Source organism: Cricetulus griseus, chromosome 2 (genome assembly GCF_003668045.3).
Source record: "Cricetulus griseus strain 17A/GY chromosome 2, alternate assembly CriGri-PICRH-1.0, whole genome shotgun sequence".
Lineage (NCBI taxonomy): Eukaryota > Metazoa > Chordata > Mammalia > Rodentia > Cricetidae > Cricetulus > Cricetulus griseus.
Window position 1 is genome coordinate 446,879,505 of NC_048595.1, and position 16,414 is coordinate 446,895,918.

General features: G+C 38.8%; 1 long non-coding RNA gene and 1 other non-coding gene across 2 annotated transcripts; one reads left to right on the top strand and one right to left on the bottom strand.

Annotated features, from left to right (window-relative positions):
* The first annotated feature begins 9,407 nt into the window (after positions 1–9,407).
* LOC113833607 lies at positions 9,408–15,463 on the top strand. Its single transcript, XR_003481649.2, has 3 exons — positions 9,408–9,461; positions 9,704–9,897; positions 15,242–15,463. It is a non-coding gene; the product is annotated as an uncharacterized LOC113833607 (long non-coding RNA).
* On the bottom strand, positions 13,805–13,877 carry Trnak-cuu. Its single transcript has one exon. It is a non-coding gene; the product is annotated as a tRNA-Lys (tRNA).
* Positions 15,464–16,414: the final 951 nt, after the last annotated feature.

A 16,414-nucleotide genomic window follows, 5' to 3' on the forward strand; every position in this document is an offset into this window, starting at 1 on the left:
TAGGCCCTCCCCCATGTGTCCAGGCCGAGACGTGGAGTAGGCTCTCAAAGTCCCTTCTTACACCAGGAAAAAATACTAATCCACTGCTAGTGGACCCTTAGAGTGCAGAGGCCTCCTCATTGACATCCATGTTCAGGGGTCTGGATCAGTCCCGTGCTGACCTCCCAGACAACAGTCTGGGGTCGATGTGCTCAGTCTTGTTCAGGGCAGCTGTTTCTGTGGGTTTCACCAGCCTGGTACCGACCCTTTGATCTTCATTCCTCCCTCTCTGCAACTAGTTTCCAGAGTTCAGTTCAGTGCATATCTGTGGGTCTGCCTCGGCTTCCATCAGCCACTGGATGAGGGCTCTAGGATGGCATAAAAAGTAGGCATCAGTCTCATCATAAGGGAAGGGCATTTAGGCTATCCTCTCCACCATTGCCTAGATTGTCAGTTCATGTCATTCTTGTAGATCCCTAGAACTCTCCCTAGTGCCAGATCTCTCCTCTGACCTATAATGGCTCCCACTGATATGATATCTCTCATCCTGCTTTCTCCTCTATTCTTCCCCCAACTCAACATTTCTCCTCCTCCATTTCCTCCTCTCCCCTCCTTTTCTCCTCCTTTAATTCTGCCAGCTCCCTCTCCCCTACCTTCCTGCTCCCAATTAGCTCAGGAGTTCCTGCCCCTTTCCATTCTTGGAGTCCATGCATTTTTCCCTTAGAGTCCTTCATGTTTCCTAGTTTCTTTAGTGAAGAGGATTGCAGGCTGGTAATCCTCTGCTCTATGTCTAAAATTCATATATGTGTGAATACATGCCATGTTTGTCTTTGTGTGATTAGGTTACCCCACTCAGGATGGTTTCTTCTAGTTCCATCCATTTGACTGCGAATTTCAGGATTCCATTTTTTTTTCTGCTGAGTAGTACTCCATTGTTTAAATATACCACATTTTCTCTATCCATTCTTCAATTGATGGGCCTCTAGGTTGCTTCCAGGTTCTGGCTACAACAAACAATGCTGCTATGATCATGATTGAACATATGTCCTTGCTGTATGAATGTGCATTATTTAGGTATTTTCCCAAGAGAGGAATTGCTGGATCTTGAGGTAGACTGATTCCCATTTTTCTGAGCAACCACCATACTGATTTCCAAAGTGGGTCTTACAAGTTTGCACTCCCACCAGCAATGGAGGAGTGTTGCTTTTTCTCCACATCCTCTCCAGCATAGATTTTCACTGGTGTTTTTGATTTTGGCCATTCTGACAGATGTGAGGTGGTATCTCAGAGTTATTTTGAGTTGCATTTCTCTGATGGTCAAGGATTTTGAGCACTTTCTCAAGTGTCTTTCAGCCATTTCAGATTCCTCTGTTGAGAATTCTCCATTTACTTCTGTATGCCACTTTTTTACCTTCATTGTTTGGTGTTTTGGTGGCTAGCTTCTTGACTTCATTGTATATGTTGGAAATCAGCCCTCTGTCAGATGTGGGGTTGGTGAAGATCTTTTCCCATTCTGTGTGCTATTGATTTGTCTTACTGACTGTGTCCTTTGCCTTACAGAAGCTTCTGAGTTTCAGGAGCTCCCATTTATTAATTGCAGATCTCAATGTCTGTGCTGCTGGTGTAATGTTCAGGAACCGGTCTCCTATGCCAATTCATTCAAGGATAATTCCCACTTTCTCTTCTAGAAGATTCAGTGTGGCTAGATTTATGGTGAGATCTTTGATCCATTTTCACTTAAGTTTTGTGCATGGTGCCAAATATGGATCTATCTGCAATCTTCTGCATGTCCAAATACAGTTGTGCCAGCACCATTTGTTGAAGATGCTATCTTTTTTCCATTGTATAGGTTTAGCATCTTTGTCAAAAATAAGGTGTTCATAGGTGTGTGGATTAATATCAGGGTTTTCAATTGGATTCCATTGGTCTATCTGTCTATTTTTGTGCCAATACCAAGCTGTTTTCAGAACTATGGCTCTATAATAGAGATTGAAGTCAGGGATGGTGATGCCTCCAGAAGATCCTTTATTGTACAGAGTTGTTTTTGCTATCCTGTGTTTTTTGTTTTTCCATATAAAGTTGAATATTGTTCTTTCAAGGTCTATGAATAACTGTGTTTGGATTTTGATGGGGATTTCATTGAATCTGTAGATTACTTTTGGCAAGACTGCCATTTTTACTATGTTGATTCTACCTATCCAAGAGCATGGGAGATCTTTCCATTTTCTGGTACCTTTTTTAACTTCTTTCTGTAAAGACTCAAAGTTCTTACTTTACAGGTTTTTCAATTTTTTGGTTAGCATTACCCCAAGATATTTTATGTTGCTTATGGATATTGTGAAAGGTGATGTTTCTCTGATTTCTTTCTCATTGGATTTATCATCTGTATATAGTAGGGCTACTGATTTTTTGAGTTAATTTTGTATCCTGCTACTTTGCTGAAGGTGTTCATCAGCTGTAGGATTTCCCTGGTAGAGTTTTTTGGGTCACTTATGTAAACTATCATACCATCTGAAAATAATGAAAGTTTGACTTCTTTCTTTCCAATTTGTATCCCTTTGATCTCCTTTTCTTGTCTTATTGCTCTAGATAGAACTTCAAGTACAATATTGAAGAGATATGGAGAGAGTGGACATCCTTTTCTTGTTCCTGATTTTGGAGGGATCGTTTTGAGTTTCTCTCCATTTCATTTGATGTTGGCTGTTAGTTTGGTGTATATTGCTTTTATCATGTTTAGATATATTCCTGTTCTCTCCAAGATCTTTATCATGAAGGGATGTTCGATTTTGTCAAAGGCTTTTCAGCATCTAGTGAGATGATCTTGTGCTTTTTCTTTTTCAGTTTGTTTATATGGTGCATTATATTGATGGATTTTCCTATGTTGAACCATCCTTGCATCCCTGGGATGAAGTCTACTTGATCATAGTGGATGATTTTTCTGATGTGTTCTTGGATTCAATTCACAAATATTTTGTCGAGTACTTTTGCATCTATGTTCATGAGGGATCTTGGTCTGTAGTACTTTTTTAGTTCTATCTTTGTGTGGCTTAGGGATCAAAGTGATTGTAGCCGTAAACAGAGTCTGGCAATGCCCTTCTGCTTCTATAGTGTGGAACGATTTGAGGAATATTGGTATTAGCTGTTGTTTGAATTTCTGGTAGAATTCTGCAGTGAAGCCATCTGCTCCTGGGCGTATTTTAGTTGGGAGGCTTTTGCTGAATGCTTCTATTTCATTAGGGGTTCTAGGTCAATTTAAACTGCTTAACTGTCCTTGGTTTAATTTTGGTAAGTGATAGCTATCCAAAAATTTGTTCATTTCCTTGAGATTTTTGAATTATGTGGAGTACAGGTTTTCAAATATGACCTGATGATTCTCTGGATTTCCTCAGTGTTTGTTGTTATATCCTCCTTTTCATTTCTGATTTTGTTAATTTGCATGGTATCTCTCTGCATTTTGGTTAGTTTGCATAGAAGTTTGTCTATCTTGTTGATCTCCTCAAAGAACCAACTCTTTGTTTCATTGATTCTGTAATGTTTTCCTAGTTTCTACTTTGTATATTTCAGCCCTCAGTTTGACTATTTCCTGGGGTCTACTCCTCCCTAGTGAGTTTGCTTCTTTTTGCTCTAAAGCTTTCAGTTGTTCTGTCAATTCTCTAGTGTGACTGTTCTCCAGTTTCTTCATGTGGGCACTTAGTGCTATGAACTTTCCTCTTAGCACTGCTTTCCCATAAGTTTGGGTACGTTGTGTCTTCATTTTCATTAAATTCTAGGAAGTCTTTAATTTTTTTTTTATTTCTTCCTCAACCCAGGAATGGTGCAAGTGGATGTTTTTCAATTTCTAAGAGTTTGTAGGTTTTCTGCAATTTGTATTGCTGTTGAATTCTAATTTTAAAGCATGGTGATCTGATAAGATACAGGGGGTTATTTTAATTCTTTTGTATCTGTGCAAGTTTGCTTTGTTGCCAACTATGTGGTCAATTTTAGAGAAAAAGGTATATTCTTTTTTGTTTGGATAGAATGTTCTATAGATATCTGTTAAACCAAGTTGGGTCATAACTTCTGTTAGATCCTTTGTTTCTTTGTTAAGTTTCTGCCTGGTGGTCCCATCTAGTGGAGAGAGCAGGGTGTTGAAGTCTCCTACTATAAGTGTGTGATGTTTTATTGTGGTTTGAACTTTAGAAATATTTCTTTTACAAATATGGGTGCCTTTGTATTTGGGGCATAGATGTTCAGGATTGAGACTTCATCTTGATGGACTTTTCCTGTGATGTGAAGAAATCCCCTTCTTCATCTCTTTTTATTGATATTAGTTTGAAGCCTAATTTGTTAGATATTATGATTGCTATGCCAGCTTGTTTCTTGGGTCCATTTGACTGGAAAAATCTTGTTCCAACCCTTTACTTGGAGCAGAGAGTACACTCACCTCAGTAGGGATCAGGCCGGTGTAGGAGGGGTAGGAAGAGTGAGGTGTTTCCAGACTCCGGGAGCTCCTCCCTTGGTAGGGTTCAGGCCAGCGGAGCTGAATCAGAGATTTTTAAAGAAGGAAATCTTCTACTAAAAATTGTTTGCACACAAGCATTTTGTCTCTGAAGGAAGTTGCTGAAAAACCAGCACTCCCGTGTGCGTTCTGGTCCACTTCACTCTAGTCTACACATGCCTATCTATGGAAAAGACTGAACTCACCATCCTTGCAAATGCCATGTTATTTTAGGAGAACAGTGTTTCTTTTTTTCTTTAGGATCTCACAGTAGACAAACCAAATTCTCCTAAGACACTTAGAAAAGTGTGCTATTTATTTTAAAGAAACACGCTTTTCCCATTTTCCCTTACATGACAGGTACACAAAATATTATATTCAGTCTTTGCAACTCTGAATTGAATTTAAAAACTGTAATAATAATATACTGAATGAAAAAACTATCTTAAATAAAAAATATAAAAGCTGTAAGAATCTAAGGTAATTACTTGCATTTATAATATACCAATTTAGTTAGCCTCTAAATTATGCACATGTATAATATTTCAATTTGGGACTATCATGAATTTTCAACAAACTTTACTTTTAATATTATTCCATTTAGAGGATTTGAATATTTTCTGCATAATTATATTTAATGAATATTTCAATGCCAATATTAGGAAAGCATAACCCATACTTTTTAATCTCTGGATCGATAGAAACTAGTACATTCATACTTGCTTTAATAACAAAGAAATTAAAATGTTTTTCTATTACTTGAAAGATACAAATAAGTCTAAGGAAAAAAATAGTTCTAGACTACCTGCTGTAAAATTAAACAATACCTGTGTAAAATAGAGTTAACATTTCTTTACAGGTCCCAAGTTACATTGTGCTCACTCTAAAACGTAAGTGTTCATTCTCATTTGCTCTCTGTTTAGAAAAGTTTTCAAAATGATTACTTTGAAACAGAACCCAAGTAGACAGTAGCAAGAGAAAAAGATGCAATTGTGTCTGGATGAAAGGCATTACTTGAGATTTGAGATGAAAATGCTGAAAAGAGTCTAGATAGAAGCTCACTTTTGGTCATAGACCATTTTATGAATTGTTCTATAAAAAAGAATACCTCTGGAACTTGTAGCAAAAATTATTGAAAGACTAAATGCAGAGAAATTCCTCAAGCATTCTAAAATTTGAATTTCCAACTCAACCAGGGTAAATTCTTAATAGAAACACCAGAAACAGCATAGCTTAAGAATGACACTGGGCGTTCCTGGTGCACGCCTTTAATCCCAGCACTTGGGAGGCAGAGGCAAGCAGATCTCTGTGAGTTCGAGGCCAGCCTGGTCTCCAGACAGAATGCCAGGATAGGCTCCAAAGCTACATAGAGAATCCCTGTCTTGAAAAAAAAAAAAAAGAATGAGAGTAACTCTATGATTAGGATAGCATACTTGAAATAAGAAGAAAATTTAAATAGAATCACTTTAAAATATCTAAACATCACACAACGACTTACTAGTAAGTGCATTGTAGGAAAGAATAAACATTAATATTCTTAATAACATAGTAATTATATGAACAGTCAAGACTTCAATATTCTTAATAAATTATATGGGCAGCCAAGACTTCAATATATGGGAAGTGATTTAAAATCAACATAAAAAAGAAACTGCTGTACGAACATTAATAAGAAATAAAACAGGATAAACTGTCATTGGTGCTTTTTATTTTAGCCATTCTGACAGGAGTAAGATGGTATCTCAGAGTTGTTTTGATTTGCATTTCCCTGATGGCTAAGGATGTCGAACACTTTCTTAAGTGTCTTTTAGCCATTTTAGATTCCTCCATTGAGAATTCTATTTACTTCTATACCCCACTTTTTAATTTGATTGTTTGGTGTTTTGGTGGCTAGCTTCTTGAGTTCTTTGTATATTTTGGAGATCAGCCCTCTGTCAGATGTGGGGTTGGTGATTACCTTTTCCCATTCTGCGGGCTGCCATTTTGTCCTGTTGATTGTGTCCTTTGCCTTACAGAAGCTTCTCAGTTTCAGGAAGTCCCATTTATTAATTGTTGATATCAGTGTCTGTGTTACTGGTGTTATGTTCAGGAAGAGGTCTCCTGTACTAATTTGTTCAAGAGTACCTCCCACTTTCTCTTCTAAGAGGTTCAGTGTGGCTAGATTTATGTTGAGGTTTTTGAGGAGAGAATGTGGAGAAAGGGTACACTCCCTCACTGCTGGTGGGAGTGCAAACTTGTATGCTTGTATGGCTACTTTAGAAATCAGTATGTCAGTTCCTCAGGAAAATGGGAATCAGTCTATCTACCTCAAGATCCAGCAATTCCACTTTTAGGCATATACCCAAAAGATGCATATTCATACAATAAGGAATTCTGTTCAACTATGTTCATAGCAGCACTATTTGTAATAGCCAGAACCTGGAAGCAATCTAGATGCCCCTCAACTGGACTGGATAGAGAAAATGTGGTACATTTACACAAGGGAATGCTACTCATCCTCATGGGGGGAGGGACACAATAGAATCTTGAAATTTACAAGCAAATGGATGGAACTATAAGAAACCATCCTGAGTGGGGTAACCCAGTCACAAAATGACAAATATTATATGTAAGCACTCATATATTGATAGTAGACCTAGAGCAAAGGATCCAGCCTAGAATCCACACCTCCAGAGAAGCTGAAAAACAAGGAGGACCCTAAGAGTGACACATATATTCCTCCAGAGAAGGGGAAAGGTACAAGATCTCCTGAGCAGATTTGGAGTATGGGGGGAGTGGTGCAAGAGTTAGGAGAAAGAGAATGGGAGAAGAGGATGGGGAGGAATATATGAGGGAGCAGGTTGATTGAGTGGGGGGAAGAACAGATGAGAGCAAGAAAACAGGTATTTTAATAGAGGAAGACATTATAGGTTGAAAGAGAAATCTGGCACTAAGAAATGTCCAGAGATCTACATGGATGACCCCAACTAACAATCAAAGCAATAGTGGAGAGTCTACCTTAAATACCCTTCCACTATACTGAGACTGATGACTATCTTAAATGCCATCCTAGTGCCTTCATCCAGTAGCTGATGGAAGCAGAAGCAGACACCCACAGCTAGATAGATACTGAGCCAAATTCCTGGAATCCAGTTGTAGGAAAGGAGGAGTGAAGAGCAAAGGGGTCAAGACCAGGCTGGGGAAAACCAAAGAATCAGCTGACCTGAGCAAGTCTGAGTTCAAGGACCCCAGACGGACTGTTGAGAAACCAGCATAGGATGGAACCAGGCCCCCTGAAAGTACATATCAGTTAGGAAAATGGGCAGCATATGGGGCCTCTGGTAGTGGAACAGTTTTTATCCCTAGTGTACAAATGGGTATTTTGAGCCCATTCCCCATGGAGGGATATTCTCTCAGCCTAGACACATGGGGGAAGGCCTATGCACTGCCCCAAATGATATGACAGTGAAAGACCCCCAGACCCCTAAGGGCCTCAGGATCCTGAGGAGCCCCCAGACTCAGAAACCAGACCATGATCTGTAAAAGCAAGAGGGTTTATTGAACAAATGCGCATTCGGGTGTCAGCAATATCGGGAAAGCTGCACACCCCAGCATGGGGTGCAAGCTCCTTATATAGGAAAAAAAATGCAGATCAGCATACAGGCAAGGGGCACAAAGTGATTGATTACAAAGTATGATCCCATGTTAGAGTGGTCACCCAGGTGTGACCTGCTTTTCTACAAAGGAAAAACCATAGAATGTACCCTGAAAAGTCCTTGATTGTCTGTTGGCCAGCCAGGTGTGACCCAAAGAGGGTTGTCTTGGCGATTGCCCCTGTCTAAACCATAGGATGTGCCTGCGGTTGGGGCCAAGGCCTACGGGAAACCTTTTCTCTCTGTGAACTAAAATCTTTCAAAACTTTTTCTCTCAGCAAACTAAAATCTTTCAACAGTTTTGAAGATTCCCCCAGGGAAGGGCTCACCCAAGGGCTATGGAGCAGAAGAGGGAAGGGATTAAGGTTTTGGGGGGGGGCATCAGAAGGAGAGGGAACTGGGATTGACATATAAAATAAGATTGTTTTCTAATTTAAATTAAAGGTTACCAAGGGTGATCCAGTTTTGGAATACACAGTTAAAGCTACACTAGTCAACTTGCCATGGTTGATTCCCTTTTGCAGAGGTTTAACCTGTGTCCATCAGCTCAGGTGACACATATGACATTGTAATAGGGACAACTGGTTGAGGAACTGCTAGCATCATGACAGCTAAGAAAGTAAAAGAGAACCAAAGGAAGAAATTGGAATCCCAACATTCTCTTCAAGGTTGTGCCCCAAATATCCTAACTTCCTTTGCATGAGCCCCCCAAATTTTACTTTATCCTAATGGAACCATGGACTGAGGAATAGCCTCCAACCCATGAGCTGCAAAATCCAAAAAGCATCAGAGAAGAGATTTAGGAGACACTTAAACCTGGGAGAATATAGAAAACATAAATCACTCAGAATTGCCATTTAAGTCTGAAAAAATATCAATATATAGCTTCAATAGCACATTACAAGACAGGAAGAATGATTCATAATTTCCAATAATGATTAATGGAAAATACTCAAACTAAAGTACAATAAAGGAATAAAACAAAGGAGAAATGAGTAAAACAATTAATACACATGTCTAAAACAAAAATGCATAGAGTAAGTATTAAAAACATGTAGGTAAGTGTTAAACAATGATGCCCATTGCCGTTTTACTCAAGAAATTGCATACTCAGAAACACAGAGGTAGCCAAATGAAGCAGAATATAATGGTTCAAGCAATATATATATATATATATATATATATAATATATATATGTGTGTGTGTGTGTGTGTGTTGTGTGTGTGTGTGTGTGTGTGGGGAAGCTGTAGCCACGCCTATTTAGGGGCTGGCTACAGGTGTGCCTAACCACGCTTGGGACTGCATTTCTCTTTCGGTTTCACTTTTGTACTTGCTGGATAGACTGCTGCCACACCGGCTGGCTAGATTGCTCTGTAAGTAAGGCTTTTCCCTATTAAATACCCTTATATTTCTACCTGACTCTGTATTGGTAATTTCCCAATATATCAATATATATATATATATAGTCACTTCTCTCAACATCTTAATAGTTGTTGTCAGATTTGTTAATGATAGTCATTTTGACAGTGATGAGGTGGTATATCAAAGTAGTTTCAATTTGATTAATTAATTTAATTAATCCCAGAGGACTAAGACCATTGATTAATTTTTAAAGTATCTTTTGGCTGTTTTTCTTTTCTTTCTTTCTTTTTTGCTTTCTATGGTGATTTCATGAGAGCCACGTTAACAAGGGCCAGTGGAAAGCTCAGTGGGTGAAAAAAACCTTGCTATACAAGACTTGGTCGCATTCCTAGAATCCACATTGAAGGAGAGAACCAACTTCCTACTGCTATCTTATAGTCTCCATGCGTAAGTATAGCACATGTGCAATTGTATGCAGACTCTCTGTGTGTGTGTGTGTGTGTGTGTGTGTGTGTGTGTGTGTGTGTGTGTGTGTGTGTGTGTGTCTGTCTGTCTGTCTGTCTGTCTGTCTGTCTGTCTGTTTGTCCCCTGTATCTCTTTGTCTGTCTCTGTCTCTCTTTAAATTAAGTTAAAAGTCAGGAACATAATCTAGGCTTTGGAATTAGGAATGATCATCACTACTGATGCAGGGTCTCACATTTGAAAGGGAATAGGCATTTCCTTCTGAAATTGTGGGAACTTCCTTAATATTTAACATTCTAAGTTCACCCAAATTTTTCCCTGAATTTTGCCTGGGAGATGAGTAGTATTTTATTTCAGTGTATGCAGCAAATTTTCATTATGCATTCATCTGCTGGTGGACAATGAAGTTAATTCCAATCCTTAATTACAGCATACAAAGCAGAAGCAAGAATAGGGGTAAACAAATATCTCTGTGGCAGAACATGGGATGCTATAGATTTTACATATACCTAGGAGGGAAATGGGTCATATGGATGATAGGTTTTTTAAAAACTGTTTGAGAAACATCCAAATGGATTTATTTCTGCAATGTCTGTATGAATTTGCACCCCACCAACAATGGATGATGTTCCCTTCTCTTCAGATCCTGTCTAATATTTATGGTCAGGTTGTTTGATGATAGCCTTTCTAACTGTGATGACATGAAATCTCAAAGCAGGTTTAATTTAATGAATCCCAAAAGACTATGGCAACTTTCCTTTAAATTTTACATATTTAAATCAAAACTTAAATCCTTAAAAGTTAAAATATATTTTACGCATTTGTATGGTTTTTTTTAAGAAAATATCTCTATTCAGTCCACTTGCCCATTTATTGGTTCACAGTTATTTCCTTGGTATTTAATTTCTGCAATGCTTTGTGTATTAGCCCTTTGTCTGTACTGTAGCTGGTATAGATTTTGTCCCATTCTCTGCGTTATCTATTAACTCTGTTGATTTTCTTTTCTTTACAAAACATTTGTTTTCATTTATTTAGCTTTTCTTTAAAAAGTTCTTGCCTGCCCCCAAATCTTTGAGGGTATCCTGTATGTTCCTTGAAAGGTTTCCAAGTTTCAGGTTTTAAATTAAGGCCTTTGGTGAATTTTAATTGATTTTTGTACAAGGTGAAAGATACAAATCTAATTTCATTCTTCTGCAGATAGAAATCCAGTTTTTCCACCATCATTTATTGAATAGGCCATCTCTTTTTTAAAGCATATTTCCTCCTCTGTTGTCAAAATTAAGTGGTTATATCTATGGTCTTTTGTTTCCAGGTCTTCTATTCTATCCCAACTGATCTATTTTTTATGCAAATAGAAGACTGCATTTATAAGTAATCCTGTGTACTCATCATTGTACCTCTTAAGTTTATAACTTCCTTACAAATATAGGATATATTTCATACTTAATCCCACCTATTCCCACCAGTACTCTTCTTTTCTCAGAGTCCCACTCATACAAACAGGATAAATAGAATTGTTCTGGTATATATTCCATTTAAGTAGTTAAAGGTTTTTAATTGAGGAAAAAGAATCTAGCATTGAAGTTTACAAAGGACCAAAGGCCCATGGCAATGCCTAAACTAGACATAATTGCTCTTTTTATTTTCCTCTATATAAGTATTTACAATTTTTCAGAATTTTACATTTTCAAATATGAAGGTTATCATAAACATTGGTATATGTTTTCTGACAAGAGAGATTAAAGAGATGCTCTCTATATAATTTCAAAGAAATAATCAATATATAAAACAGCCATTTCTTTTATTTTTTATTTTTTTAATTTTTATTTGAATTAGAAACAAGATTGTTTTACATGTCAATCCCTGTTGCCTCTTCCTCACCTTCTCCACTACAAACCCCCAACCCACAACTAAAACCCTACCTAGCATAAACCCCATTCTGCTCCACAGGGAGGGTAAGGCCTTCCATCAGAGTCTGTCATATTCTTTAGGATAAGGCCTAGGCCCACCCCTGTGCGTCTTGGCTCAAGGGAGTATCTCTCTCTGTGGAATGGGCTCCCAAAGTCCACACCTATGCTAGGGATAAGTACTGATCTACTACAGCTGGTTTTGCAGCTCTTGGTCCCCTATATAAAGGGCATTTAATGTAGCCTCTCCTCTGTTGTTTAGATTGTTAGCTGGTGTCATCTTTGTAGATCTCCAGACATTTCCCTAGTGCCTGATTTCTCTGTAAACCTAAAATGTCTCCCTGTATTATGGTATCTTCTTTCTTATTTTCTTCTGTTCTTCCCCCGACTCAACCTTTCTGCTCCCTCATGTCCTCTCCACCCCTCCACTTCTCCCCTTCTCATTCCCCTAGCTCCTGCTCCCTTCCCCCCATGCTCCCAAATTGCTCAGGAGATCTTGTCCTTTCCCCTTCCCCAGGGGACCATGTATGTCTCTCTTAGGGTCCTCCTTGTTTACTAGCTTCTCTGGCAGTGTGGATTGTAGGCTGCTAATCCTTTATTCTATGTCTAAAATCCACATGTGAGTGAGTGCATACCATGTTTGTCTTTTTGTGAGTGGGTTACCTTGCTCAGAATAGTTTCTTCTAGTTCCATCCATTTGCCTGTGAATTTCAAGATTCCCTTTTTTTCCTGCTGAGTAGAACTCCATTGTGTAAATGTACCATATTTTCTCTATCCATTCTTCAGTTGAGAGACATCTATGATGCTTCCAGATTCTGGCTATTACAAATAGTGCTGCTTTGAAAATCATTGAACAGATGTCCTTGTTGTATGAATGTGTATATTTTGGGTATATGCGTAAGAGTGGAATTGCTGGATCTTGTGGTAGACTGATCCCCATTTCCTGAGGAGTAGCCATATTGATTTCCAAAATGGCTGTACAAATTGGCACTCCTACTGGCAATGGAGGAGTGTTCCCCATTCTCCACATCCTCTCCAACATAAACTCTCATTGGTGTTTTTTATTTTGGCCATTCTGACAGGAGTAATATGGTATTGATCATCTCACTAGATGTTGAAAACACCTTTGAAAGCCATTTCTTTTAACTTGTTCCACAGAACCATGTAAGTCCTCACACATTTGCCAAGAAGTGCTCCTATTAAACCAACACACAAATATTGCCTGACACTGTTTTTAAAATGTTCACCCTTTCCATCGTAACTTGTGCTTTAGATTCCCTCATGACCAAAACTATCATTTAAACATCCCTCTCTATCTCTGTTAGGATACACAGGCACAGGGCATCATTCCATACAGCAGATGTTTTGAATGTAGTCAGACTTTTTCTTTAGTTTTTAACAATGACAGTGTGCAAGCATGCACACAAAAGTAAATTCATGGACTCAAAAAGAACAGCAAGGGGGGAAGTGGCTTAGGAGAAGAACTACTGCAAACCAAGTGGATCACCATGGTAACTCTGGACTCAATTGTCATTCTTAGTTTTTCATACACTTCATATCTTCAGGAGTGGGGCTGCCTATATCCCCTGCACTCACACCTCTGACATTTCACGCCTTTTCAAGAGCAAGTTCTGAAATAAATAAATAACAAAAGAAAAACAGTCTTAATTTTAATACGTTACCCTTAAATTATTTTATAGAATCAGATTGGGTATCTGAATGTCAAATTTGAAGGTGTTTATTGTAGGGAGACACTGTAACCATGCTTCCTAAGAGCTGGCTACAGGTGGGCTTAACCACGCTTGTCAGGGCGTGGTGAGGGGAGGTTCAGGATGATGCATGGGGAGTTCTTAAGATGCAGCAGAGACGTGGGAGCTCTGTCTCTGGCCTCCCTATCTTGTTGCCTGTGGGCAAACTCTGGTTTGTGCTTGGCCAGTATTATTTGAATAAAGATATCTTAACATGCAGCCTCTGGGTACACCTGGTGCCCAATGTGGGGATCGAACCCACAACCCTGAGATTAAGAGTCTCATGCTCTACAGACTGAGCTAGCTGGGCCTGATAATACTGAATTAACCTTGTTGTTCTTACAACGAGGAAACAATCAGAAACAGAAGTAATCCTCTATACATTACGCATATCAGATCCCATACGGGTCTGCCAGGCCCACTAGCACAAGGCAATGACTAATTGTTTATTAATTGGCACTGTGCTAGAAGCCTCAGAATTTCATAAAAACATCATGTAAATAGCAAAGGTTTAAAAAAGGATTTCTCCATCACTTGGCAACAAGCCAAGGAGATATTGAGAAACTGTCCTACTTGTTCCTTTCATAACCAATCTCCACTGCCAGCAGGCTGTAATTCTAAAGGCATTTGGAGGAATGAGATCTGGCAGACGGATATATTTCACTTTACAGAATTTGGAAATTTGAAATATGTGTTTCATACTATTGACACATTCTCAGGTTTCCAATGGGCTACTGCTCTCAACTCTGAAAAAGCTGATTCTGTTATTACACACCTGCTAGAGGTGATGGCGGTTATGGGCATACCTGCACAGATAAAAACTGACAATGCTTCAGCATATGTCTCCACAAAAAAGGAACAGTTCTTCAAATATTATAACATAAAGCATGTCACAGGTATACCACACTGTTACGATAAATCTTTCCGCCAAAAGCCACCTGAACCCCACCACCACGTGTGAGCTTTATGCCAGCTGCCCTACTGAGTTTGGTCCCAAATAAATACACAGAAACTTGTATTAGGTTCAATCCTGCTTGGCCAATGACTAGGATTCTCATCTGTTAGCTCAGTCTTAACTATCATAAACCTATATATTTTATAAGACTTATCTTATCGGACACCTTTTTGGCATCCCTACTTGCCAGTGGCTGACATCCTGCCACTGGAGCAGGAGTGGAAGGGAAAAGAGGGCCCTTCCTGTTTCTCCTTTGCTTAAATATGAGTCTCCTTGCTATGCCACTTCCTGCCTGGATCAGCACTCCTCTATTACATTTCCCAGAATCCTCTTTGACTCCTAGTCCAGTCTAACTTGCTATCTCATTGGCCAAACAGTATTTTATTTAACAATCAATAAGATAAACATACACAGTACATTCCCCATCACCACACAATCCTACAGGACAAGCAGTTGTTGAGAGATCTAATAGGATGCTTAAGGAGATGCTCCATAGGCAAGCTGTTAAGTCAAAACCCCTCAAACATAGGTTGCATAATGCTCTATTGACACTAAACTTTCTTAATACCAATGACAAAGGACAAACACCTTTGGAAAGACACTGAACTACGGGAAAAAAAACTGCTGAACTGAATCAACCAGTGTACTTCAAAAATGTACTGACCTCGGTATGGAAGCCTGGACATGTGTTACGTTGGGTTTTGCACTTGTTTCCACAGGAGAAGAAAAACTTTGGATACCATCAAAATTGATCAAGATTAGAGTTGAAAAAGACAACCCTCTTGACAAGGACAACTGACTGGTATTTACTGAGTTATATCTCATAAACTAAATAAAAGCCTCCCAAAGGAAAGGAAAATGCTTTGTTTTTATCTTCACAGGAAAACTGATCTCCAGAAGTCCAAGAATACTATATGAGTAGATACTTAAGAAAACAAGGTAGCTATAACCATCAAACAAAAGGAACATGCCATATGGTAAACTTTACAGCTGTCTCTCAAATAACTCTGTTTCTCTTCATTTCCTAGTTCCTATTCAAGTAAATAAATGCTGGATTTAGAGTTGGATTTGTCTTTCCTCCCCTAAAATCTAAACATGTTGTTTAACTAAACTTTTCAGTTTCTGTATTATATCAAGAAGCCAACTGATGTAATACAAAATAAATTAAGAATTTGAAGACCATCTTTTGTCTTTTCTTGGCTCTTTCTTTCAAGGCCTACACCCTCTCATAATTGTTGTTTTCCCATGGTTGCCTTTCCCAGCATACATACATATGCAAGCAAACATTTCTCTGCTAACACTTATGTTTGAGTCCCATACAGCCAATGAAGACCCGCCTTACAACAATCCCTGGACGCTGCGGAAATGGAATTGGGCCATACCTCCTGGACTGCACTGGATCCAACTTACTCCATTTCAACTGACACTCCAGCCAGAGCTTCAAGTACTGGCTTCAGTCAAGTTGAGGATTTCAACCTAGATCTTCAATCAAGCAAACCCCATCTAACATGGACTGGAGATAACCCATTAGAGACTTTCACTATACTAACATTTTCTTCCCACAGGACCCCACAAGGCTACCATCATTCCATTTCAGCAGGAAGTAACTTGGAAGATGCTACACCCCTTTTCCCCATTATTGTCTATTAGGGTGGTGTAAGCCTAGTTAGGAATAACTTTCCTATTGTTTAGGGTTGGGATTGGAAGGAGGTGTTCAGGTTGGACACCCCTTTCAGATAACTTTATTGCTTAGCTGGAATAGACACAGTTAGGAAGTGCAATAGCAGATTATTGTATCTTCTTGTATTTCACCTTTATGATTATTAATTTTGCATGTTTTCACCATTAAGTTTTAATCCTCTTTTAGTCTAAAAGGGGAATTGTAGGGAGAC